Genomic DNA, 25,053 nt, shown 5'->3' on the forward strand with positions numbered 1-25,053 from the left:
CGCGGGATCGGCAAATCCACCGCGTGCGTTTCCGGACCGGGACTTCACTCTCGCAAGCGAGCACGTGGCGGCCTCGTGCGTTGCACAGCACGGACCTCGTGCTCGCTGCTGGGTGAACCCGGCACGGTCCCCGAAACAACTACAGCCGCTACTCGGCTTTCTTTCTTCTGTCGCCTTCGTCGTCGCCATTCAACCCACGCACACCTGCGTGTTACGACGCTCACACTCCATTCCATTACATTCACACCGGGAGACGCGGCTGCGTGCTCCCGCATGCCAACCGACATCTCCCTCACATACCGCTCTCTCACACACACGGTCTCCCTTGCACAACCCATACCACTCACACGTGGTGCTCCATTCACTCGTGCCTCACTCACACACGCGGGGGCACTCAACCGCGGTTCCTCATCCACACACCGTGCCTCACTCATACACACGGGGGCACTCAACCGCGGTGCCTCATCCACACACGCGGGGGCACTCAACCGCGGTGTCTCATCCATACTCCGTGCCTCAATCATACACGGTGCCTCATCCACACACGGCGTGCTGGGAAGCACGTACTCTGGCACCATCGCCACCACACCACTCACACACGGGGTCGCTTCCACACACGAGGACGCACTCACACCTTGCACCACACACACAGGGACAACCACACTGGGGATTCGTGTCCCCACAAGGGTCTCCGGGGCCTCTATACTCCCCAAGCTCTCCGTGCACCCGTCCACAGCACTCCTCCCCTCAACCTCGCAAAGCACGACTGAACTCACCTGGTCGTGACTCGCCTCAAGGGGGCATACTCCCTCCCCTCGTTCCTGGAGGAGGCCACCCAGGTGCTCGCACTGGGTCCCTACCCAGTCCGCCAGCTCACCCCCATTGTCCTCCACTACCTCCGTGTGTGTGTGTGCGTCACTCACCCCGTCTTCATCGTCCAGTCTTCCCTCAATTTTTTCTGTCTCCCGTGTCTCTATACATTTTCTCTCCTGGTTTCTTTTTTCTGTCTCTTCCTGGTTCCTTTTTCCTTCCCATCTGAGTCGTTCTTTCTCTCTGAGCCCCATTAGCTGTTCGTTCTCCCTCCGTTTTAGTTGTTCAATTTCACACTCATATAGTTGTTGTTTTCTCTCCCACTGTTCCTCCTGCTCTTTGTTTTCCAATCTCATCGTTTCTTTCAATTGGCTCATTTCCTTCCTGTGTTTCATTCGCTGTTCTCTCACTACTCTTCCTCGTTTCCTCTCCTGTCCTTCCTTCTCCAGTTTCATGGTTTTCTTCATTTGGTTAATCTCCTGTTTGTGTTTCATTCGCTGTTCTTTGTCTATCTCCTCGTACTCCAGCCTCAGCTTTTCTTTCAATTGGTCAACCTCAGATTCATGTTCTTTTTGTTTTCTATTCCATTGTTCCTCTCGTTCTTCCCTCTCCAATCTCGTTGTGTCCTTCAATCTCCTGATTTCTCCTTCCTGCTTCATTCCTTGCTCCTTTACTTTCTCCTCGTATTCAAACCTATTTTTTTCCTTTTGTCGTTCAGTTTCAAATTCATACTCTTTCAGTTTTCTATTCCACTGTCTTTCTTGTTCCTCCTTCTGCAATCTCGTCATTTCTTTCAACTGACTGATTTCTTTCTCCTGTCTCATTCGTTCTTCCTTCATTACTCTTTCTTGTTCCTCATTCTTTAGTCTGGCCTTCGCTTCCAGCTGTTCGATCTGTACAGTGTGGTTTCTTAAAGTTTCATTTTCCGTTCTCTTCCTTTCCTCTTTTAACACTCTCAGTTCGTTTTGTAGTTCCCTCTCTTTGTTTTGGTGTTTCTGTAACTCAGAAACTTTCTTTTCCAATTCCTTTCTCATCTCCGCACACTCAGACTTTGCTTTGGCTTCTAACTGTTCTTCCGGCTTGCGCTTGTGGTTTTCTACCCGTCTTCCCAGTTCCTCTGTCTCCGTTTTTCCCTCCAGTCCCAGCTTATCAACTCTCTTCGTCATGTCTTGAAGTCTTTTCTCACACTCCACCGTTTCGACCTTCAATCCCTCCTCTGTCTCCTCCTGGCTTTCTTTTAATTGGTTTTTCGCTTCGAGTGCGTTTCCATCCATTTTTTTATTTTCCATTTGTTGCGTATTTCTCTTCATTTCGTTGTTCCCTTCTTTCATTCCGTCAATTATGCTCTGCACGAGTTCCATAACGTGCTGTATTGTCACCTGCCCTGGCCACTCCCACTGACTACATTTAGCGGTGGGGTTATAATAAAAAAAACCGACCAGATGAACGGCATCGATGCCTTTCCCAACCTTCTGGTACGGGTTTCTCTTGCACGGTGATCTCGTCCTGAGCCATGGATTCTACATTACTATTACACATACCTAATCCACCCGGCACCCGCTCGCCTTGAGACGCCATCTTGCTTCTCGTGAAGGGTTAATTTAGCTCGCTCGTAATTTGGAGGGAATCGGGGGTCGCTTCTCTCACCCCTGGACCGATTCCCGTGAATTTAGCTGGAGACAGGAGAGCCCGTTTTCCTGTTCTCCGATACCAGTGCCGCGAGGAGGGCGATGGATTTGTATCGCACGACCTGACACCAGTGTTGCAGATTCGCGCCCGCCGGCGTGCTGACGGCCACGTAACTCGAATCGCGGCACGTCGCCCACCGGACGGACAATCCAGTCGTGACCCTCTCGGACTAACGCCGGGAACCAGTCACGGGTGGACCTTTCGGTCTCACCGCGATCGAGCCAATCAGCCCCCGCGTGGGATAGGGTTGCTCGCCAAATTCGACCTACCTAAGTACCCACACGGAGGGTAGACCGGGCGATCGCACCTCGCCGCAGGTCGACTTCGGACACGGGCCACTTAAGCGACCCGTTCCGTACTATCGGGATAACCGAGCGGTGTTATTCGTCGACCTCGACGGTTCGATTAATTATCGGGCGTATTCAGCCCACTACCAACCCTTTACGTGAAGCAAGATGAGGATTCAATGAGAGAAATGACGAAGCGAAGCGGGAAACAGTTCGACACAAAGCACATTTATTCGCGATGAACGGAAAGCGCACATATACAATTCCACCAAAAGCACATAGAAAAGGAAAACACAATGCAATTTACACAAAAAGCAAATGCGACAATGCAGATCTAATACCGATTACGCGAGCACACTGCAACACTTATACAATTTTACTTCACAGACGGCGCCGACAACACATACCCAAAACCAAGGAAAAGAACAGAGAACCTTCAAGGATGAGGCGGGCCTGAGGCCGAGACCGGGTCGGGCCTACCCGTCTGGTGATGAGACGCGGAGCGGCGATGGTGCCTCAACTCCGCGGGCCTCGTGGGCAGTGTCTGGGAGGGGGTGGGAAAGGGGCCCCCTTGGTCGCACTATCTCAGCGCGGGGGGAAACAGGAGGGGGTTGCTGATGCTCGGGGTATAGAGGATTCCTACTCTGCCTCGAGTCCCGCGACGAGCGTCTCCACCTCGGCCAGGTCGCGCTGTCGGCCTCCCTGGGGTGCAGCTCCCTGCACGACGCGAGCACCCCCTCGTCTGCCCTCGCCGCCTCTCCACAGCTCCGTCCCCTCCGCTCCGACTCCAACGCACACGACGACGACCAGCTCCTTCTTGCCAACTCCACCGCCCGCGAAGTCTTAACTCTCTGTTCTTTTGACTGACGAACACGGTCGCTTATATAAGCCCCGTGGCTTCGCTCTCTCATCTTTGACCCCCTCCCTTCGACCTTTCACCTCGCTCCCCATTGGCCCGAGAAAAAGTGGGCGTGAATGCTTTTTGATCCATAAATTTGCATATAGCGATCGCCCTCCAACGCCCTGGAGGCGGGGCCAAATCGCCCCTCGCTCACCGATTGGACGGCACAAAAGTGGGCGTGTGTCGTTTTTGATCCGTTTTTGAAGCAGAAAATCCGTGGTTTTGTACACGCTGTTCGGCGCGCGCCCTGCACGAGTCCACACCGGTACCCACAAGCGGCGCAAGAACGGTGGCGATGCGACGGTTGCGAGGTGTGACGTGAAGCGGCGCCGCGGTGGGTGGTTGATGTTGTGGTGGGTGGTGGTAACAATGGCGGTTGGTCCAAAATAAAGATAGTAAAAGAAAAACGGCTATCCTGAAGAGTCGCAGCACGCATAAATGACATGTATTCCCACTAGACAACGGGTTTGGGCCTAACTACACATATACTTACCGAGATACCTCACCTAAGGGACCTGAATGGTGGTTTGCGAATTTGGTAACCACAACAATATATATATAATATGGTGTGCCAAAAAAATATACAACATTTAATATGCTTCGTTTGATTCTAAAAAAGCAGTAATTTTGTCACTAATGCTTCATTTCTTGTTGCAGAGACCCTGAAGTTTATTTTGATAGGAAGCAAGCGCCAGAAAAATGTGAAGGCTGACCGTACAACAACGGACGAAAATTGTTGACTTTGGCACCAGACGAAAAGTGTCATATAGGTGCAACGTCTTTACTCGAGACATTTCGGTATCCACTTGCGCCATGCACCAAACTTTCAGACAATAAAGTGCACCATCGCAAAGTTTACCAATGTGGGAACCATCTGTGCCCTTCACAAGGGTCACAGTGGTCGGAAGAGGACAGGTCGTAGTGAAGAAAATGTGGAAATGGTGAGACAGGCGGTCGTTCAGAGTCCAAAAAAATCGATTTGACGACTTTCTGCCGAGACAAACACTCATAAGAGCACCGTTCAGAGGATCCTTCGCCAAGACAATCATGCCTTTCCATACAAAATTCAAATGGAAACGGTGCTTACTGATCAACAGAAACGTAAACGACTAGACTTTGCAAATTGGTTCTCAGGAAAGTTGGAGGAAGATACAGACTTCTTCAAAAAACTTCACATGACGGACGAATGTCATGCTCACTTTGCCGGGGAGGTAAACAAGCAAAACTTTCGGTACTGCGGAACTGAAAATCCTCGTAATGTATCAACTGAACTGGTTCCTCGATCTGTTCTCAAAGTCACCATGTGGGTGGCGGTTGGTTGGTATGGGATAATTGGTCCATACTTCTTTGAAGATGACCAGGGACGCACTTGCACGGTAAACCAGAGGAACTATCGCGAAATGATTCAGGAATTCTATCTGCCTGACCTACGTACTCAGGCCTGTAGGAGAAACAACCTGATCCAGATGAGAACCCAGTGGTTCCAGCAGGATGGGGCACCCCCCCAAAAAACAATGTGTTTTTGCAACCAACATTTTGAGGGCCGCTTTATCTCCCTCTCCGAAGACGTTGAGTGGCCACCGTATTCCCCTGACCTTACTCCTCCAGACTTCTTCTTGTGGGGGTATCTCAAGGACAGGATCTATGGAAACCCTGGGCCTCAGTCTCTTGATCAGCTGAAGGAAAACATCCACCGAGAAATCCAGAACGTTCCTCAGGAAACGTTTCCCAAAGTGATGGAGAACATGACAACGCGTTCGCAGGCAGTGATCGGACAACGTAGAGCCTAGGTCGAACATGTGGTCGAAAAGTAAACGACGATTCTATTCCAAAATTTAAATTTTGGTGGCAATTTTGACATTGGTACAATAAACTTCATCCTTTCAGCTTTCTATCCAGCTTTCTTTCCAACCATATATCTTTTTTTAAAATATATGTTATGACCATCCTCTTTGCAGATGAAAAGTTGTATATTTTTTTGGGACACCCTGTTTGTATATATATATATATAATATATATATATATATATATATATATATATATATATATATATATGTTGGGTCACTGAAATCGGTGACCCTTATTGTCAGTAATTCTATCTTTGTTTGGATGTTTGTTCGTTTATCATCAGCATAATTGGTAGTAAACGTGGGCCGATTTTGACCAAACTCAGGTGGTAGGTACATCTTATGACCTCGTGCTTTGGAAATTGTGTTGGTTGCTAGGGACGCTTTGGTTCCCTCGCAACAACCGAAAAACCTTCAAAATCGGTACCGTTCACGTGAAATCAATTCCGAAAGCCATTATCCCACGTTGAGTTATGAAATTTTGCACGAATGATCTGCACGTGATGCTTTATCAAATGTATTCCAGTTTTTGTGATATATGGAATACTTTACCTGCAGCGCCCCCTACAATTAGGTTATGCACAAAAATTGGTGAAAATTGAAGGCCCCCGAGCGACCAGGTGAGTGCATCAATACCAATGAAACTTTGCAGGTTGATGGTACTCAATGAGTACTACAACTTTGCCTCAGGACATATTGACTGATTTAGCTTAGGTCAGGGGTCAAAGGTCAATTAGTGCAAAAATCGATCATATGCGAGAGCTGTTAGGGTTATGGTTGGATGGTCATGAAAATTCACACGAATCGTCTGGAATACATTGTGCACAAACGATCGAGCCAGATTTTCGATTTAGATCTTTGTTCACCAACAGCACCCCCTCGAACTTTTGGAATTTCCGATTTCAAACCGCATTTTCGGTACTTTTCATTCAAATGGATACCGAGTAGTTATCAGAAGATGGAACTGGATGAGATTTGATATGCATAATCTTAAGGTGATTCCCTATCCGCTATATGACATCCATTTTGCTCTATATCTTACAGTTTCCATGCTCGGCGACCCATCGCCGCCTCCCGGCTTATATATAATATGTATCTGTATATATATATATGCGTATATACAGTATTTATATATATATATATATATATATGTATATGTATATGTGTATGTGTAAATGTGTATATATATATATATATATATATATATATATATATATATATATATATATATATATATACATACATACATACATACATACATACATACATACATACATACATACATACATACATACATACATATATCCTAGATGACCCATGAACCCATTGGATTCCCGTTGTCGCAGCGGTTGATGAAAAAAAAATCAATAAGAAAGAAAACAAAGATAGCTCCAGCAAACTATACTGCTGAGGTTGTTTATATTGATCAAATAATCCCGAAGAGTACTTGACTGAATCGGGAATTGATTTTTTAATAATTTTTTTCATTGCCCTATTTGTACGAAACTTGATATTGCGTGTCAATGTGAAAAAAAAAAACGGAGAAAATTAAGTCGAAGAAATTATTGTGCGTAATCTTCTAAATGCAATTTTGTTTATAAATGAACACGGAAGTGTTAGATCAAAATGGCGATGTTTATTTTATGCTTAAACATGAATCTTTCTTTGTTTACACTAAATGTTTGAGATTTTAAAATAAATAATTCAAGAAAAAAAAAGATAGCTCTACCGAACTGTACCGTTGAGGTTGTTTGCATTGATCACATTCTCCCGAAGAGTACTTGACTGAATCGGGAATTTATTTTTTAATATTTTTTTTCATTGCCCGATTTGAATGAAACTTCAGACTGCACACCGCAGGAGAACTGTGAGTAAGGTGGCCCTAAAATTTTTGTGCTATCGTGTATTGTTTTGGCTGTATTTCTGGAACATGCAGACAGGAACATTCCTGTATTTCAGGAACATACAAGATGAGTTTTCGTAATATATATATATATATATATATATATATATATATATATATATATATATATATATATATATATATACATATAGACATACATAACCCGGGCATAGTGGCGTGCGACTGTAATCCGGATACTCGGAGGCTTGGGTTTGAGGATCGCTTGAGGACGGGGGCTCTGCGCTGGGCCGCGCTATGAGAGGGTGGAGGGCAGCCCAGAATCATGGCGAAACCCAATCCTTATCCCTGCGTCGTAAGAGGCGACCAGGGTTGCGTCAGGAAGGGCATCCGGCGTAAAACCTATGCCAAATCAGTATGCGGATCATAATGGATGATCCGCTGTGGCGACCCCTAACGGGAGCAGCCGAAAGATGAACAACAACAACATAGACATACATACCGACATCAGATGCACCTCCTGACTTATGTTTAGCGTCTCACATGGTAAAACCGCATAATCCGCAAAGAACAACCGTCTGTCTGCCACCCAGACGATTGGTCTCACTGATGCAAACCATTCAACCAGAAGGCACGTGATGTGATCGGTGGGTAAATCAAAACATGTGGAGTGTGATGAGCACTCCCCCGATCTCCATTGGACATAATCCTCCATGATGAGACGCTCCTCGAGCTCAGGTCACTTCGCTGACTTTCCCCTCAGCACCTTCTTCATCCTTGGCATACTCTCTATTGTTGCCTTGCTTGTTCTCCAGCGCCGGATGATGGACTTGTCCATGCTAAATCGCCTCCCAGCTGCCAGAGTTTCCCAAACTCTTCTGCGGATCAGCAGATGGAGAGTTTGAATGCTGTGGTGAATGAACCCCTCAACATCTTGATAGATTGAATGGATGATATGTGACGTAAGCCGAGGCACTCACAAAGCACAAAGCAGCCCTTCTTACGGGCCACCTGACCGCTCCAGCCGATTGTCAGATGCACGTAAGTTTGCGTGAAAGCTTATTTGAGGTGCGTGCTCCGTTATTAGGTGAGCTATCGTCAGAGGTTCACATCACTGATATGTAGGTATTCATGCATGGTAAAAACAAATAAATTAAATGTGCACTTTAAAGATGCTCAGAAAGCTCAAAAGCGTATGAGCACACCAGAGGATTTTGATCGGTTTTCTCAGCGAGTGCAGGTGAGATTCTTCCGTGATAATTCTGATGTACAGAACTGTACTGTTATTTCAAAATTTAAGTGCACAAAATTAAGTTTAAAATGATAACATTATAATTCATTCGTTATATTATAACTTACAAGATCAGCCGTTTTCTGCAAACAGGGTGACAAATTCAAAGAAATCCACAAATGAATGTTGGCTGTAATGCAGCTTCATATTGCTGAAGAGGAAAACTTGGGATGCTGACTTTAAGCATTGTCATGGGTCCCTTGTAGTTGATTCCATTTCAGGATATTTACACAGGTGAACACATAAAACATGGAGGATCGCCACATTTAGGTCATCAAAATGTCTACGGAACTTTTACTTTGTGAACTTTTACTTTACTTTTACATTTCAAATCCCTTTTCTAATCGATTGGTACAGCGTTCTGTCATTTTTAAACGAATGATGAGTGACTGTGTGCTTATTTGCTAAACTATTGACAGATATAAAATGAAGCATTTAATACTTGTTTGGTCGTGTGAAAAACAAGTTTTATACGAAATACAGGACAGGGAGTCCCCAGGTTCCGAACAATCGTTCACAGTAAGTTAATTGAACCAGGTGCTTTAGAATGGTAATATGGTTTCTCTTTGTGAGTTACAAAGCAGAGTATATTTGATGACATCTGATTTCCGAGCTGTTTTCCGTATTAACACGTTTTCCAAATTAGAGCCAAATTTTTTTCCACCCTTCACATGATGATTGGCAGCTGTTTATACCGAATAATGTTGTTTGTGCACATCTCCTTGAAACGTCAATAATCCAAGTTTGTTGTTTTTTTATTTGTTGATTGAAATTCACCCAAAACAAGGGTGATAGCTTATCATGATGTTTGGGTTGTTCACAACACATTATTGTAACCGGTAATATGCACGCACATGCCAATTGCCTATTCTGATATTGGCTCAGCAATGATATATTGTGTGTGCATGTACTCGTGTATGCATGCGTGCACACGTGCACGATCATAACATAACACGATAATAAAGCATAACATATTCTCTTTGCCAACTCTCCTTCTGTCATGTCTCTTGTCTCTTATCTCTCTCTCTCTCTCTCTCTCTCTCTCTCTCTCTCTCTCTCTCTCTCTCTCTCTCTCTCTCTCTCTCTCTCTCTCTCTCTCTCTCTCTCTCTCTCTCTCTCTCTCTCTCTCTCTCTCTCTCTCTCTTTCTCTCTCTCTCTCTCTCTTTCTCTCTCTTTCTCTCTCTTTCTCTCTTTTCTCTCTTTTCTCTCTTTTCTCTCTTTTCTCTCTTTTCTCTCTTTTCTCTCTTTTCTCTCTTTTCTCTCTTTTCTCTCTTTTCTCTCTTTTCTCTCTTTTCTCTCTTTTCTCTCTTTTCTCTCTTTTCTCTCTTTTCTCTCTTTTCTCTCTTTTCTCTCTTTTTCTCTCTTTTCTCTCTTTTCTCTCTTTTCTCTCTTTTCTCTCTCTTTTCTCTCTCTTTTCTCTCTCTTTTCTCTCTTTTCTCTCTTTTCTCTCTTTTCTCTCTCTCTCTCTCTCTCTTTCTCTCTCTCTCTCTCTCTCTCTCTCTCTCTCTCTCTCTCTCTCTCTCTCTCTCTCTCTCTCTCTCTCTCTCTCTCTCTCTCTCTCTCTCTCTCTCTCTCTCTCTCTCTCTCTCTCTCTCTCTCTCTCTCTCTCTCTCTCTCTCTCTCTCTCTCTCTCTCTCTCTCTCTCTCTCTCTCTCTCTCTCTCTCTCTCTCTCTCTCTCTCTCTCTTTACCCCGCTGTCCCTCTCCACCTCTTTCTCCCTCTTTACCTTTTCTCTTTCTCTCTACCTCGACCTCTCTCTCTCTCGACCAACATGTACCACTCCATCTCCTCCTCGCTCCCCCTCCTAATAAAGTGCAACACTCTGCCTATTCCTCTCTTCTCTCTGTCTCCTCCTCATAAGCTGCAGCACTCTCCTCCCACATCTCTCTCTCTTTCTCACCCTCTCTGTCCAAGAGTGTATAGCAACGTGTGGTGAAGCGTCGCTCTCCTCCTCCCCTTTCTCGCTCTCCTCCTCCCCTTTCTCGCTCTCCTCCTCCCCTTTCTCGCTCTCCTCCTCCCCTTTCTCGCTCTCCTCCTCCCCTTCCTCGCTCTTCTCCTCCCCTTCCTCGCTCTCCTTCTCCCCTTCCTCGCTCTCCTCTTCCTCGCCCTTCCTTCCTCCCCTTCCTCACTCCTTTCGTTTGCAGGAAGATGGTTCCTACCAAAAGAAAGAAATGTACAGGAGGCAAACTTGCCAAAAAAACGACTTGCAAAACCTGCATCCAGCATAGCCTTTCACCCCTGGAGAGTAAGAAAGAAGACGAAAAGAAAACACTGCAAAAAAGCTGCACCAGAACAGCCTTAACTCCACAAGACCAAGAAAGAAGAAAACTGATCATAAAGAAGAAAGGAGGAAGGAGCAGGAGATAGAAGAAGGAAAATACAAGAAGAAGAAAGGCAGAAGGACAGGAAGATATAATTAGACAAAGAAGACAAAAAAACAAGGAATAATAAAAATCCAGAGCAGCAGAAACTCCTTCACATCAAGAAGCAAGATGAGAAGCAAACACAGCAGTAATGACTGCTTCCAGAGTAATTGTAACTTCTCAAGAGCAAGAAGCAAGACCAGAAGCAAACACAGCAACAATGACAGCATTCTGCCATCCTGTGATCTCCCAGTCATTGTGTTGTCTGTCATATCTGCTTCAAGAGGACACATTTCAAGCCGATAAAACCTTTTTTGCCCCTGTGTGAAGCAGGACCATCGCCGTAAAATACAAAACACACAGGAAATGGCACTCTGTGTTGAGGCACAATCAAAGATCCCTGGGGGATTAAACATAACGGCAAGGTGGTCGTATGGCAGCTATCATTTCTTGAAGCGTGACTATGTCGCCGATGCAGTGCCCCTCTACCAGTACACACACTGGAACTGGTACTCATTTCGCCAACCTCAGAAGGAATGATAGGCTGAGTCAACCCCCTGGTGTATTAATTCAGCGGCCGACGGGGCTTGAACTGAGGACCCTAGGATTCCAAGCCACCACCCCAACCACTGAGTCAACACCAGGCTTTCAGCAAGGTAAGCTTTGGTCTTATCTCTCTCTCTCTCTCTCTCTCTCTCTCTCTCTCTCTCTCTCTCTCTCTCTCTCTCTCTCTCTCTCTCTCTCTCTCTCTTTCTCTCTCTCTCTCTCTCTCTCTCTCTCTCTCTCTCTCTCTCTCTCTCTCTCTCTCTCTCTCTCTCTCTCTCTCTCTCTCTCTCTCTCTCTCTCTCTCTCTCTCTCTCTCTCTCTCTCTCTCTCTCTCTCTCTCTCTCTCTCTCTCTCTCTCTCTCTCTCTCTCTCTCTCTCTCTCTCTCTCTCTCTCTCTCTCTCTCTCTCTCTCTCTCTCTCTCTCTCTCTCTCTCTCTCTCCCCCCTTATCTCATTCAATATTATGCCTGCCCTTCTACTCTCGCCTTGCCAGACTCTCATTCCTTAAATCGTAATAATCCTTGTTTTATTTGCAGATTTTGATCCATGTGCCCTAGTGTTACAGACAAAGAACATAAATGTTAGAGTTCCGGTGAAAAAATCCAGAGCAGCAGAAACTCCGTAACATCAAGAAGCAAGAAGAGAAGTAAACACAGCAGTAATGACTGCTTCCAGAGTAATTTAAACTTCTCAACAGCAAGAAGCAAGACCAGAAGCAAACACAGCAACAATGACAGCATTCTGCCATCCTGTGATCTCCCAGTCATTGTGTTGTCTGTCATATCTGCTTCAAGAGGACACATTTCAAGCCGATGAAACCTTTGTTGCCCCTGTGTGAAGCGGGACCATCGCCGTAAAATACAAAACACGCAGGAAATGGCACTCTGTGTTGAGGCACGGCGGTGATGGTCATGTTTAATCCTCGACCTGTTAAAGATCCCCGGGGGATTAAACATAACAGCAAGGTAAGCTTTGGTCTTATTTGTGTCTGTGTCTCTGTCTGTGAATCTGTGTGTCTCTGTCTGTGTCTCTCTTTCTGTCTATCTCTCTGTCTGTCTGTTTCTCTGTCTCTCTGTCACTGTCTGTCTCTCTCTCTCTCACTCTCTCTCTGTCTCTGTCTCTGTCTCTCTCGCTCTCTGCCCTTATCTCATTCAATATTATGCCCGCCCTTCTACTCTCGCCTTCCCAGACTCTCATTCCTTAAATCGTGATAATCCTTGTTTTATTTGCATATTTTAATCCATGTACCCTAGTTTTACAGACAAAGAACACAAATGTTCGAGTTCCGGTGAAGTTGGGAATAACGTGAGGAGCTAAGCTGCAGCGGTCATGAGGCCAGTAATTTCCAGTTTCTTCCCATATTTGTCCCCTCACCCCCACCTTACTCATCCGCTCACATTTACTTCAGGTTGAATAGTTTTGGATACATGGAAGGCTATGCTGAGGAGAATACAATTTTTGCCACAAAACAACTGTACTCAAAGTTTCCCTAAGATAAACAGCAAAAGGAAGAGGTTGACTCAATCGGTCACAAGGAAAAACCATTCTGTATGATCCAGCTTCATTGATGCCTTCCACCCATTGTTCCAAAAATGATCTTTATTTGGAGGTGAGGCGTGGTCTGCAGCATGGGGAGGAGGTTGGCTGCAGAGGTAGATGCAAAGTCAGGTCTGCAGCAAGAGGAATGTTTGACCCAAGAGGTAACAACGAGAAAACCATTCTGTTTGACCAAGCTGATTTGACGCATTCCACCTGTAAATCAAAAGATGGTCATTAATGGAGCGGGTTTTATGTGGACGCTTTTTTCCCCAACAAAGAACTCTTTATTTTGAGGTGAGGCATGGAATGCAGCATGGGGAAGAGGTTGGCTGCATAGGTACATTCAAAGTAAGTAACTTCCTGTTCAATGCTAGATCATATTCCTGCATCTGAATCATCGTATGTAATTATTTTTTGTATACAGTGTCGAGAAGAGCTGGATGCTGGTTCAAGACACGCACTGGGCCTGGAAGCATGCCGGGGCAGGGCGCCACTTGCCGCCGGACCTGGACACAGTGTGCTGAGTATTGCCAGACCAGGGCGTATGCCGAAGACGCCGGTCCCGGATGCACCCCGAGCGCGCCAGGTCGGAACGAGCACCGAGCATCACTGGGCCAGGACATGCGCAGAAGGCCACCATGCCTGGCCTCACTCTGTGCTCGTGCACAGGGCTGGGACGTGCGCCGGGCTGGGACGCGCGCCACCATCCAGACGCGTGAGGTCTCCAGCAAGAGGAAGAGATTCACCAAATCAGTTACAAGGAGAAAAACATTCTGTGTGACCCAGCTTAATTGATGCCTTCCACCCCTCGATCCACAGATAATCAAATTTACGGAGTGAGTTTGATTTGGATGCTATGACAGGATATTTTTTCCCACAATTGATGCTTTATTTTGAGGGGAGGTATAGTATGCAGCATGGGGAGGAGGTTGGCTACAAAGTATGTAACTTCTCATTCAGTCCTGTCATGTTCCTGCATCTGAATCGTCCTGTGTTAATATTTTTAGCTCACCTGGAATGTCTTTCCGGGGAGCTTATGGGATGGCATGTCGTCCGTGCATCAACACTTGCAACTTCTTCTCTGAAACTGTGATCGACAGAGGAGTTGGCCACAAAGGAAGTATTTGCTTTCTTCTCAGAAACTACACACACAATTCCAATGAAACTTTACCACAACCTTCATTACCAGTGATGTACCAAAGTTTGTTCACGCTCTTTAAAAAATTGGAGTCAAAGGGAATTTACGGGGTTGTGGGGGGGGGGGGTGTGGTTGCACCTAAAATAGGTATTTGCTATATTGGTTAACAATGCTTCATTGGTACATTTTGCCGATTCCATCTCACATTGACGTCCTCCTCAGTATCATTATTCTACCAGGTGAGCGCTCAAGGGTATTGTCCCTATTTTTGTATGCAGTGTTGAGGCTCGTGGAAGAGCTAGACCACCATGCCTGGCCTCACTGTGCTGGCCCGCATGCCGGGCCTGAACGCATGTTGAAGCGGGGCACTGAAGGCCACCAGGCTTGGATGGACGCATGCCAAGTATTGCCAGCCAAGGACGCACACCGAGGACACTGGGCCCTGACGAGCGCCGAATGTTGCCGGACCAGGCTGGATGTGTGCCAAAGGCCGCTGGGCTCAGGATATGCGCCGGGCATGGATGCAGACTGGGACGCGTGCTTGACCAGGACACGCAGCATGCATCGCTGGGGCCGGACGTGTAATGTCTCCAGCAAGAGGATGAGGTTGACCAAATAGGTCACAAGGAGAAAAACATTCTGTATGACCCAGTCAAGTTGACGCCTTCTACCTATCAATCCAAAAATGGTCACATTATTGTTGGGTTTTATTGGGACACTTTTTTTTTTCCTCCCCCAACAAAAAACTTTATTCAGAGGTGAGGCATGGTATGCAGCATCGGTCGTAGGTCGGCTCTATCTATAAGTACAGAGTAAGTATCTTCCCATTCAATCGTGTTCTACATCTGAATTGTTCAGTATAATTATTTTTTGTATTCCTTGTCGAGTCTCATGGAAGAGCAAGAACACAGAACAGATCAGGATGTAACAAAATAAAAGGAACTGGGGAAACATATGGGAGGGGAGAGGGTGGGAAGCACACCAACAGCAAAGTTGAGACACAAAATAGAGGGAAACTTGGAGAAATAAGTGATGTCGAGAAGAATGAAAATTAGGGGAGGACACAAGAAGCAAACAACATGGATCAAGCCACAAACTCTCAATAACAGAAGTGGAAGGAAAAACGAAAAACTTGCCATAACATCTCATCCTTCAGATGGACAGGCAACAGCCTCTTTCCTCTCTGCAGACCTGATAGAATCACAAGCTAGTAAAACACTTGGAGTTGGTTTGTCTTTCAATCCTAACAAATCGCGCACTCTCACTTTGTCTCTCCGAAAAGACTGTCTGACAAACCCTCCCATCTACTTTCTTGACAATCCTCTTGAACGAGTTCAATCACTCAAACTTTTGGGTCTCATTAGCAGTCATGATCTGGAAAAACCACATATCTGATTTGGCTCTTCGTCATGTAGAGTCCTTCAATGGCACATCTGAACTCTTATCCACCGACAAGACCCTCATCTGCAGTTTGATGGAATACTGTTCTCCTGTCTGGGCTGGTGCTCCTGCCTCACACCTTGCTGTGTTTGGTGCCGTGAAAACCAAGGCCTTCAAAATAATTGGAATCTCCTGCCGATGAAGCTTAGTAGATGGGCCTATCACTTTCACATCATAGAGAGGCCGATAGCCTCAATCTTCCACCACTTCCTTTGAAGTCTTCCACCCTCTGCTCTTTCCGTACTTTATCCCCCACCCCAGGGTTCTACAGGGAGCATACGGTCCACCATCAACCCCCTTCTGTTGAAACTCAAAAAATCCAAAATCACTGCACCCCTCCATTCATTCGTTGTTTTTTTTTCCCCACCTGTATAATTAACTTACACATTCTCTTCATCTCATTCTTCCTTCCACATCTTCAGGACAGCTGTTCCCCACCATCTCAACTCATCTCCCATGCAAAACCATGACATTTTCTTCCCCCATTCAGGTCAGGTCAGGTATGGGAGCATGTGCCAGAACAGCACGTCGCTGCGTCCACTTTCCGCCGGTACTCCAGGGGCCTCCGTCTGGCCATCCCCCAGGCAGATGCCAGGCCCATCCCCATCTCCTTGAGATGATGGTCAACCTGCTGCAACCATGAGGCACGTGGTCGGCCCACTGGCCTCCTCCACTCATGAGACTCCCTCGCTGAGAGAATCTGGTGAGCAGGATCAGCGTCAGGAAAACGAGCCACATGTCCATACAGCCGCAACTGACGCTCACGGACTATGCAGGTAACAAATCTCATCCGAGTCTCTCTCAGCAACCGTTCGTTGGACACAAAATCCGACCAGCGATAGCCAAGGATTCTCCAAAGACACCTGGTACCAAAGGAATTAAGTCTCCATCTCAGATCCTTGGTCAGAGTCCAAGTCTCGCACCCATAGAGCAAGACTGGAAGTACCATGGACCTGAAGACTCGGACTTTCGTCCTCCCGCACAGGTACCGGCAGCGCCACACCCCATGATCCAGTGAATCCATGACTCCCCAGGCCCGACCCAGACGTCTATTGACCTATGATTCGCAGCCAGCAGAGACATGAATATCACTGCCAAGGTAAGTGAATCTCTCCACGACCTCAACATCCTCACCACAAACAGACACAGACAGGACAGCAGCATCCAAGATGTCACCGAAAGCCTGGATCTTAGTTTTGACCCAAGAAACCCGTAATCCCAGCGGCTCCGACTCCTCATTCAGCACCTCGAGGGCCCCCAAAAGGATGTCTAAAGTCTCCGCAAAGATGACTGCATCATCTGCAAAATCAAGGTCCGAGATCTTGACATTCCCAAACGATGCACCGCAACTTGATCTCTCAGACATCCTCCCTAAAATCCAGTCCATACAAGTGCTGAAAAGTGTGGGGGCAAGTACACATCCCTGACGAACTCCAGTAACAACTGGAAATAAGTCAGAGATGGTACCACCACACTTCACAGCACTCTCAGTACCAGAGTAGAGTTCAGACATCAGATCGATCAGTTTTGGTGGCATCCCACGAAGACCAAGAATCCTCCAGAGGACATCCCGATTCACTGAATTGAACGCTTTGCAGAGATCAACATAGGCTGCAAGCAGCCCCTGCCGAAACTCTCGTCTGCGTTCGGTGAGGACACGAAGGGCAAGGAGCAGAGAGTGACCTCTTTGGTGTAAAGCCTGACTGCTCTGGACGCTGGTGCTCAAGCAGATGGTGGCGAACCCTATCAAGAATTATCCGAGCAAAGACCTTGCCCGGCACTGAGAGCAGCGTCACCCCTCGGTAGTTGTTGCAGTCTTGGCGATCACCCTTCCCTTTCCAGAGAGGGACAACAAGGCCCCTCTTCCAGTCAGTTGGGATGATGCCTGTGTTCCAGGCAGAGCACAAAACTGCATGCAACGACACGAGTGCAGCATTTCCACCAGCCTTGAGAAGTTCGGCATGGATGCCACAGATCCCTGGAGCTTTGCCCCGTTTCAACTGGTTCACCACAGCCCGTGTTTCCACAAGCGAAGGTGGACCACAGTTGATTCGAGGGTCAGCAACAGGGATTGTAACACCCTTGACGTCCAACTCGACAGCTGGGGGATCAGCCTGGTACAACCGCTCAAAGTAACCGGCCCAGCGGGCCTTCACTTCAGACTCCTCTGTCAAGAGCCTACCACTCTGCTCGAACTGCAGTGCTCCGAGGGATGGGCTTGGATGAACGTAATGCGCGAATTCCCCTGTAAGCGGGACGAGAATCACCTGTCCACAGGTGATGCTCTACCCCTCACAGATTCCTGGCACATAGGCCTCCTTGTCCACCCTTAGTGCACGTACAGTTTTACGCCTCAGCTCCCTGAACAGCTCAGCTCTGCCATTCAGCCTGGCCCTGCGACTCTGGTCAATGGTATCCAGTGTCCCTTGAGAGACAAAATTCTTCTTTGCCCTGCGGTGAGCTCCAAGACATCCACCGGCAACATCAAGGACGGTGGTCTTGAAGGCACTCCACAACTCTTCAGGACCCCCCAAAGCACCCAGACCCCCCAAGTGTCCACTCAGCCTGTTCGCAAACTCCTCAGCTACTCTCTCATCCCTGAGCTTGGCAACATCCAGCCATGGCTGAGATGGTACCATTCTCCAGGATTTAAGGTGCAGCTTTAGAGTTGCTACAACAAGCCTGTGGTCAGTATTGAGGAACTGAGCACTCCGGTAGACCCTGCAGTTCTAGATCATCCTCCAACGACCGTCAATGAGGACATGGTCAATCTCCTTTGCCACACCGCCAGCGTTGGAATACCAAGTCCAGCGATGAGCTTGTGGGCGCTGAAACCATGAACCAGCCACCCTAAGTCCATGACTTCTTGCAAAGTCAAGGAACTTAGTGCTATTCTGGTTCATAGTTCCTGACCCATGGGGACCAACACACACCTCATAACCATCCCTATCAGTTCCAGTCGATGCATTGAAATCCCCCAAGACTAGAAGTGTATCTCGTCTGGGGCACTGATCAACCACAGACTCGAGTGTGGCGTAGAATGCATCCTTCACGGTGAGATCACTCACCTCAGTCGGAGCATAAACAGCGATCAGGGAAATGACACCTAAGGAGTGACGAATCCTTCATCTCATAATATGCTCGTTGACCGGTGTTACCTCAATTATCATTGGGGTCAGCTTATTGGACACAGCTACAGCAACTCCTTGGGTATGGTAACCATCAGAGCGACCAGACCAATAGTAGGTGTAACCACCCACCATTATCTCGCCGCAATCTGGTCTCCGAACCTCAGAGAGAGCTGCATTCCCGATGTCCAAACGCTTGAGCTCAGATGATAACAGAGACAGGTGATCATCCTCTCTTAGGGATAGGACATTCCAGGCACCCACCCGAAGGGACCGCCTCAGGTTAACCCAAGGAGACCGCCGTCTGGTGGACGACACCTCAGCACCACTCCGACACACTCTCCCGCAATCTGACCCATGGATGTTACCCCGTGGTTTCCCTCCTATCATCAAAGATTGGGGGTCCCGAAGGCTTTGCCCCAATCCCGTCATCCGGTGAGCTGCCCTGCGAAGGGAAGCTGCACAGGAGGTACTCCCACGGAGTGGGTTTTCAGATTTTTTTGCGTTTTGCGGAATGAAGGGTTTTACGGTGGCCGAAGTGCAAATCCTGCCACCAACCTCCTAATAAGAAGTGACCCAACTGCAGGAGGACGTCCGCAGACACAGTTGGGCACTAGATATGGATGGCCGTTGGCTCACAAGGAGCTTCTCCGCCCTTTGACAGGTTTTGTTTTTAATCCTGCTGGGTGTCCATATCCAAACACCACCCTCACCAGAAAACCTGGTGGGGGAGACGGTTTAGTCACCGACAACCCGACCATGGAACAGGTTAGTACAGGTTTACATGGTATCTGTAGCAGGTCACAGATCGAACCTGACCTGACATAAAACCTTCCCCCATTAACCCTCCCCAATCCCACATCTTTCCAAATTCCAAGTTTTTCCTTCCTGAGAGTTTGCTTCTGGATGCACATTATCAACCCCGTGCATTGTCGGTCCTCCCCGAACCCTCATTCTTCCCCACATACCTTATTTGTCCAAGTCTCCTTCTATTTTGTCCCTTGATCCTACAGTTGGTGTGTTTTTCCCCCCTCTCCTTCTGCTGTTCCTTTTGTTCTCTTACATCCTGACCCTTTCAATGTTGTGGCTCCACCATGAGCCTCAAATTTGTATACCATATTAAACGAAAAAAAAATGTTTGAGGTCCACACAGTTAGGGACAGGGGAGGAAGTGCTGTTGGCAGGGTGAAGGAATGTGGAGGGAACTAGGAGAAGGATGAGGGAAGCCTGGGCAGGGTGGGGGAGTGGAGAAGGTTAGGGCTGGGAAAGGATGGGAGGAGGTGTGGGAAGAAGAAGATGTGACAGGGTGACAGAGGAGGATAAAAGTGGAGGAGGGCATGAAGTGGAAGGATGCTGAAGAGTGGGACACAGTGAAAGGGTGGGGTTGAGAGGATGCAGACATAAGATGACAAGGGGCAGGGTCCTTATGTGAAGTGTTTGAAACCTTTAATGAACGTGAAGGGGAGTTGATTGTTATATGCAGGCAACCTCTGCAAACTCGACATCTCGTGATTCCCTTTTTTGATGTACGGAGATAGATATCACAGGATGGGATCATGAATGGTTGAAGGCAAATGAAAATGCACACAACATGTTGGATAATTGGCAACATCCTCCTCTAATTTGCACACTTTTCTGTGAGTACTGCAGTGTTTCCACAAACCACAGAGACCCATAGATTGTGTGTGTTTTTATTTGGAATCCTAATTTTTTTTTTGGCCACAAAGAGCACACTTTATTAGTCCCCATTGGATTTTGTCTCAATTGTGTGCATCCGCAACAATATCTCGGACATGTATGGACCGATTTTATCCATACTTGACACAAAGAGAACACATGATGGTTTGCATATGCACTTCATTTTGTTTTGACATCAGATCCAAGATGCCCAACTGGCAGCCATTTTAGTTGAAATAACCTGATGTTGAACACACGTCCTCAATCATTTCTCAGACAAGCATTTACCAATGTTGTTCAAACTTGGCAAACAAAATGAATGATGGCTTGCATCTGCACGTCATTGTTTTTTTTCTGAGATCACATCCAAGATGGCCGACTGGTAGCCATTTTGTTACTTAAGTGTGTCCCCAACCATTTCTCACCATGCATGGTTCGATATTTTTTTGTTTTTTTTTTCCCAAACTTGGCACAAGTACAGTACATCATGGCAAACACGTGCCCCTCACTTTATTTTGCGATCTGATCAAAGATGGCCTTCTGATAGACTGGCAGCCATTTTATTTGTACATAAATATGGTCGAGCCATTTAACTCCATACAGCAAAATTACTAAATCAACATGGACTATGACGTTTTATGTCTTTTTTACTTGTTTTATGGTGTTTTAATGTGTGCAGCAACTATTGTCAGATCAGGCCAGATTTGATCTGTGACTTGCTGCAGATACCATGTAAACCTGTACTTACCTGTTTCATGGTCGGGTTGTTGGTGACTAAACCATCTCCCCCACCAGGTTTCCTGGTGAGGAGGGTCAATGGATATGGACATCCAGCAGGATTAAAAACAAAACCTGTCAAAGGGTGGAGCAGCTCCTTGTGAGCCACCGACCATCCATATCTGATGCCCAACTGTGTCTGTGGACGTCCTCCTGCAGTTGGGTTACTTCCTCTAGGAGGTTGGTGGCAGGATTTGCACTCCAGCCACCATTAAACACTCATTCCACAAAACCCATGAATGCAAAGAAAACTGAAAACCCACTCCGTGAGAGTTCCTCCTGTGCTGCTGCTGCTCTTCGCAGGGCAGCTCACCAGATGATGTGATTGGGGCAAAGCCTCCGGGACCCCCATTCCTTGATAATAGGAGAAAAAGCACAGGGTAAACTTCCTGAGTAAGAGTGTGGTGGTGTGTGGCGGGGTGGTGCTGAGGTGTCGTTCACCAGACAGTAGTCTCCTCGGGTTAACCAGAGACGGTCCCTTCAGATAGATGCCTGGAATGTCATCTCTAAGAGAGGATGATCACCTGTCTCTGTTATCATCTGAGCTGATGCGTTTGGACATTGGTGTTACTGCACTCTGAGGTTCGGAGACCGGATTGCAGGGAGATCATTGCGGGTGGTTACACCTACTATTCGTCTGGTCGATCTGATGCCCAAGGAGTTGTTGTAGCTGCGTCCAATAAGCTGACTCCCATGATAATTGAGGTAACACTGGTCAACGAGCGTATTGTGAGACTAAGGATTCGTCACTCCTTGGATATCGTTTTCCTTGTCTCTGTATATGCTCCTACTGAGTCGAATGATCTCACCGTGAAGGACACATTCTATGTCACGCTTGAGTCTGTGGTTGATCAGTGCCCAAGGCAAGATACTCCTCTAGTCTTGGGGGATTTCAATGCATCGACTTTCACTGATAGGGATGGTTATGAGACGTGTTTGTCCCCATGTGTCTGGAACTGTGAACCAGAATAACACTACGCTCCTTGATTTTGCAAGAAGTCATGGACTTAGGGTGGCTGGTTCATGGTTTCAGCACCAACAGGCTCATTGCTGGACATGGTATCCAACGCTGGGGATGTGGTGAAGGAGATTGACCATGTGCTCGTTGATGGTCGCTGGAGGATTGTTCAGAACTGCAGGGTCTACTGGAATGCTTAGTTCCTCAATACCAACCACAGGCAAATTGTAGCATCTCTGAAGTTGCAGATTAAATCCAGTAGAGTGGTACCATGCTAGCCTCGGCTGGATGTTGGCAAGCTCAAGGATGGGAGGGTAGCTAAGGAGCTTGTGAACAGGCTGAGTAGGGATTTGGTGGACTGGGTGCTTTGGGGAATCCTGAAGAGTTGTGGAGTGCCATCAAGACTACCATCCTTGATGTTGCCGGTGGATGTCTGGGAATTCACCGTCAGACGAAGAAGAATTTTGTCTCTTAAGGGACATTGGATACCTTTGACCAGAGTCACAAGGCCAGGCTTAATAGCAGAGCTGAACTGTTCATGGAGTTGAGGTGTAAAACTACATGCGCTGATGGTGAACAAAGAGGCCTATGTGCGAGGAATTTGTGAGGGAGTAGAGCATCACCTGTGGTCAAGTGATTCTCATCCTGCTTACAGGGAAATTCGCGCATTGTGTTCCTCCAAGCTCGTCCCTCGATGTACTGTAGTTCGGGTGGAGGGTGGTGGGCTCTTGATAGAGAAGTCTGAAGTGAAGGTCCGCTGGGCCACTTACTTGGAGCAGCTGAACGAGGCTGACTGACCAGCTGTTGAGTTGTATGTCAGGGATGTTACTATTCCAATTGATGACCCTCCAAAAAACTATGAACCACCTTCTTTTGTGGAAACACGGGCTGCGGTGAACCGGTTGAAATGGGATAAAGATCCTGGGATCTGTGCCATCCATGCTGAACTTCTCAGGGCTGGTGGAAATGCTGTACTTGTGTCATTGCATGCAGTTCTGTGCCCTGTTTGGAATAGAGGCACAACCTCAACTGATTGGAAGAGAGCCCTTTTTGTCCCTCACTGGAAAGAGAAGGGTGATTGCCAGGACTCCAACAACTACCGAGGGGTGATGCTGCTCTCAGTGCGGGGCAAGGTCTTTGCTCGTATAATTATTGATAGGATTCGCCACGATCTGTTTGAGCACCAGTGCCCAGAGCAGTCGAGCGTTACAACAAAGAGGTGAACGATTGACCATTTCCTTGCTCTTTGGGTCCCCACCGAACCCAGACGAGAGTTTCAGCAGGGGCTGCTTGCAGCCTATGTTGATCTCTTCAAAGCGCTCGATTCAGTGAATCGGGATGCCTTCTGGAGGATTCTCAGTCTTCATGGAGTGCCCTTGAGGCACTGAATGAGGAGTCAGAGCTGCTGGGATTATGGGTTTCCTGTGTCAAAACTAAGATCAAGGCTCTCAATGACATCTTGGATGCTGCTATCTTGTCTCTACCTGTTTGTGGTGAGGATGTTGAGGTCACAGAGAGATTCACTTACCTTGGCAGTGATATTCATGTCTCTGCTGGCTGTGAACCAGGTCAATAGACATCTGGGTTGGGGGTTGGGGAGTCATGATTCACTGGATCATGGGGTGTGACACTGTCATTACCTATCAAGGAGGTCGAAAGTCTGAGTCTTCAGGTCCTTGGTGCTTCCAATCTTGCTCTGCAGGTGTGAGACTTGGACTCTGACCAGAGATCTGAGACATAGACTTCACTCCTTCAGTACCCGGTCTCTTTGGAATTCCTTGGCTATCGCTGGTTGGACTTTGTGTACAACGAGCGGTTGCTGAGAAAGACCCAGATGAGATTTGTTACTTCTATAGTTTACAGGCATAAGCTGTGGCTGTATGGACATGTAGATTGTTTTCTTGATGATGATCTTGCTCACCAGATTCTCTCAGCGAGGGAGCCTCATGAGTGGAGGAGGCCAACGGGCCGACCACCTTCCTCATGGTTGCAGCAGGTTTATCGGCTTCTCGAGGAGATGGGGATGGGCCAGGAATCTGCCTGGGTGATGGCCAGATGGAGGCCCTTGGAGTACTGGTGGAAAGTGGACGCAGCGACGCGATGCTCCGGCACATGCTCCCATACCTGACCTGACCTGAGCAAGGAGAGGAGCTTGACTGCCGAGGTTGAGGTGTAAAGGAGGTTAGGGTGGGGGAGAGAGCCAGTTGTGTCAGTAGGGTCTTCAGGTTAGTCTGAAAGGTCCTAGAGATCGGGTTAACGACCTTCCCTCTCCTCCCTTCCTCACCCAACTCCCAACACCCACCCCTCCCCTCTCGCCATACTGTGTAACAGATGTAAAGAGATTGTAGTGGATGTTTATTTGTCACTTCAAATTGAGCGACATCTCCTTTTTCTGCTTTTTTCATTGCCTGTTTCTTTGGAAATATGAAAGTGCTATGTCAGTAAATAGCTGTGATAATATGCAAGTTGTGTTAATTTTCGTTTTTCAGTGTTTTTTAAATTACCACAATCATTTTTAATCCTCTCTCACCAACAGTTCTCAGCCTACCGATTTGCAAGGAATTTGGACATGGTGAGGATACTATAATGTTCAAATGGCATGGAATGACCCATACAGGACAAGGACATAAGGAGGTATCGGTGTACCTTTATATGAACGAGTTTGTCTGTTGGACTAAATTTTCATTCGTCTTCACGGCCTTGTAGCATTCCTGCCTGCAGTGCTGCTTGAGCATTAATCTGCCTTTCACCAACGCTGGATGTGTTTGGTCCAGGGTGGAGATTATATTTTTATTATTATTA

At 47.1% G+C, this 25,053-nt stretch overlaps 1 protein-coding gene and 1 long non-coding RNA gene across 13 annotated transcripts in view; one reads left to right on the forward strand and one right to left on the reverse strand.

Moving 5' to 3' along the window:
* The window catches only part of LOC147034238 (uncharacterized), a 206,128-nt gene that overhangs the window by 166,202 nt on the left and 14,873 nt on the right, over window positions 1-25,053 (forward strand). For 6 of the 11 annotated variants that reach the window (XM_085879018.1, XM_085878990.1, XM_085879026.1 and 3 more), the window contains one exon: window positions 24,788-24,885. The gene's annotated coding sequence lies outside the window, so the exon portion shown is untranslated. The remainder of the gene's footprint in view (window positions 1-24,787; window positions 24,886-25,053) is intronic. The other 5 variants (XM_085879055.1, XM_085879045.1, XM_085879009.1 and 2 more) reach the window with 1 other exon arrangement.
* Window positions 13,565-25,053, reverse strand: part of LOC147034240 (uncharacterized) — a 62,888-nt gene continuing 51,399 nt past the window's right edge. For both annotated transcript variants that reach the window (XR_015057610.1, XR_015057609.1), the window contains exons 3-4: window positions 14,146-14,220; window positions 13,565-13,855 (exon numbers count right to left, since the gene is read on the reverse strand). This is a non-coding gene — a long non-coding RNA (uncharacterized LOC147034240). The remainder of the gene's footprint in view (window positions 13,856-14,145; window positions 14,221-25,053) is intronic.

This window comes from Eptatretus burgeri, chromosome 1 (genome assembly GCF_056783735.1).
Source record: "Eptatretus burgeri isolate ZD-2024b chromosome 1, Ebu_testis_v1, whole genome shotgun sequence".
Classification (NCBI taxonomy): Eukaryota; Metazoa; Chordata; class Myxini; order Myxiniformes; family Myxinidae; genus Eptatretus; species Eptatretus burgeri.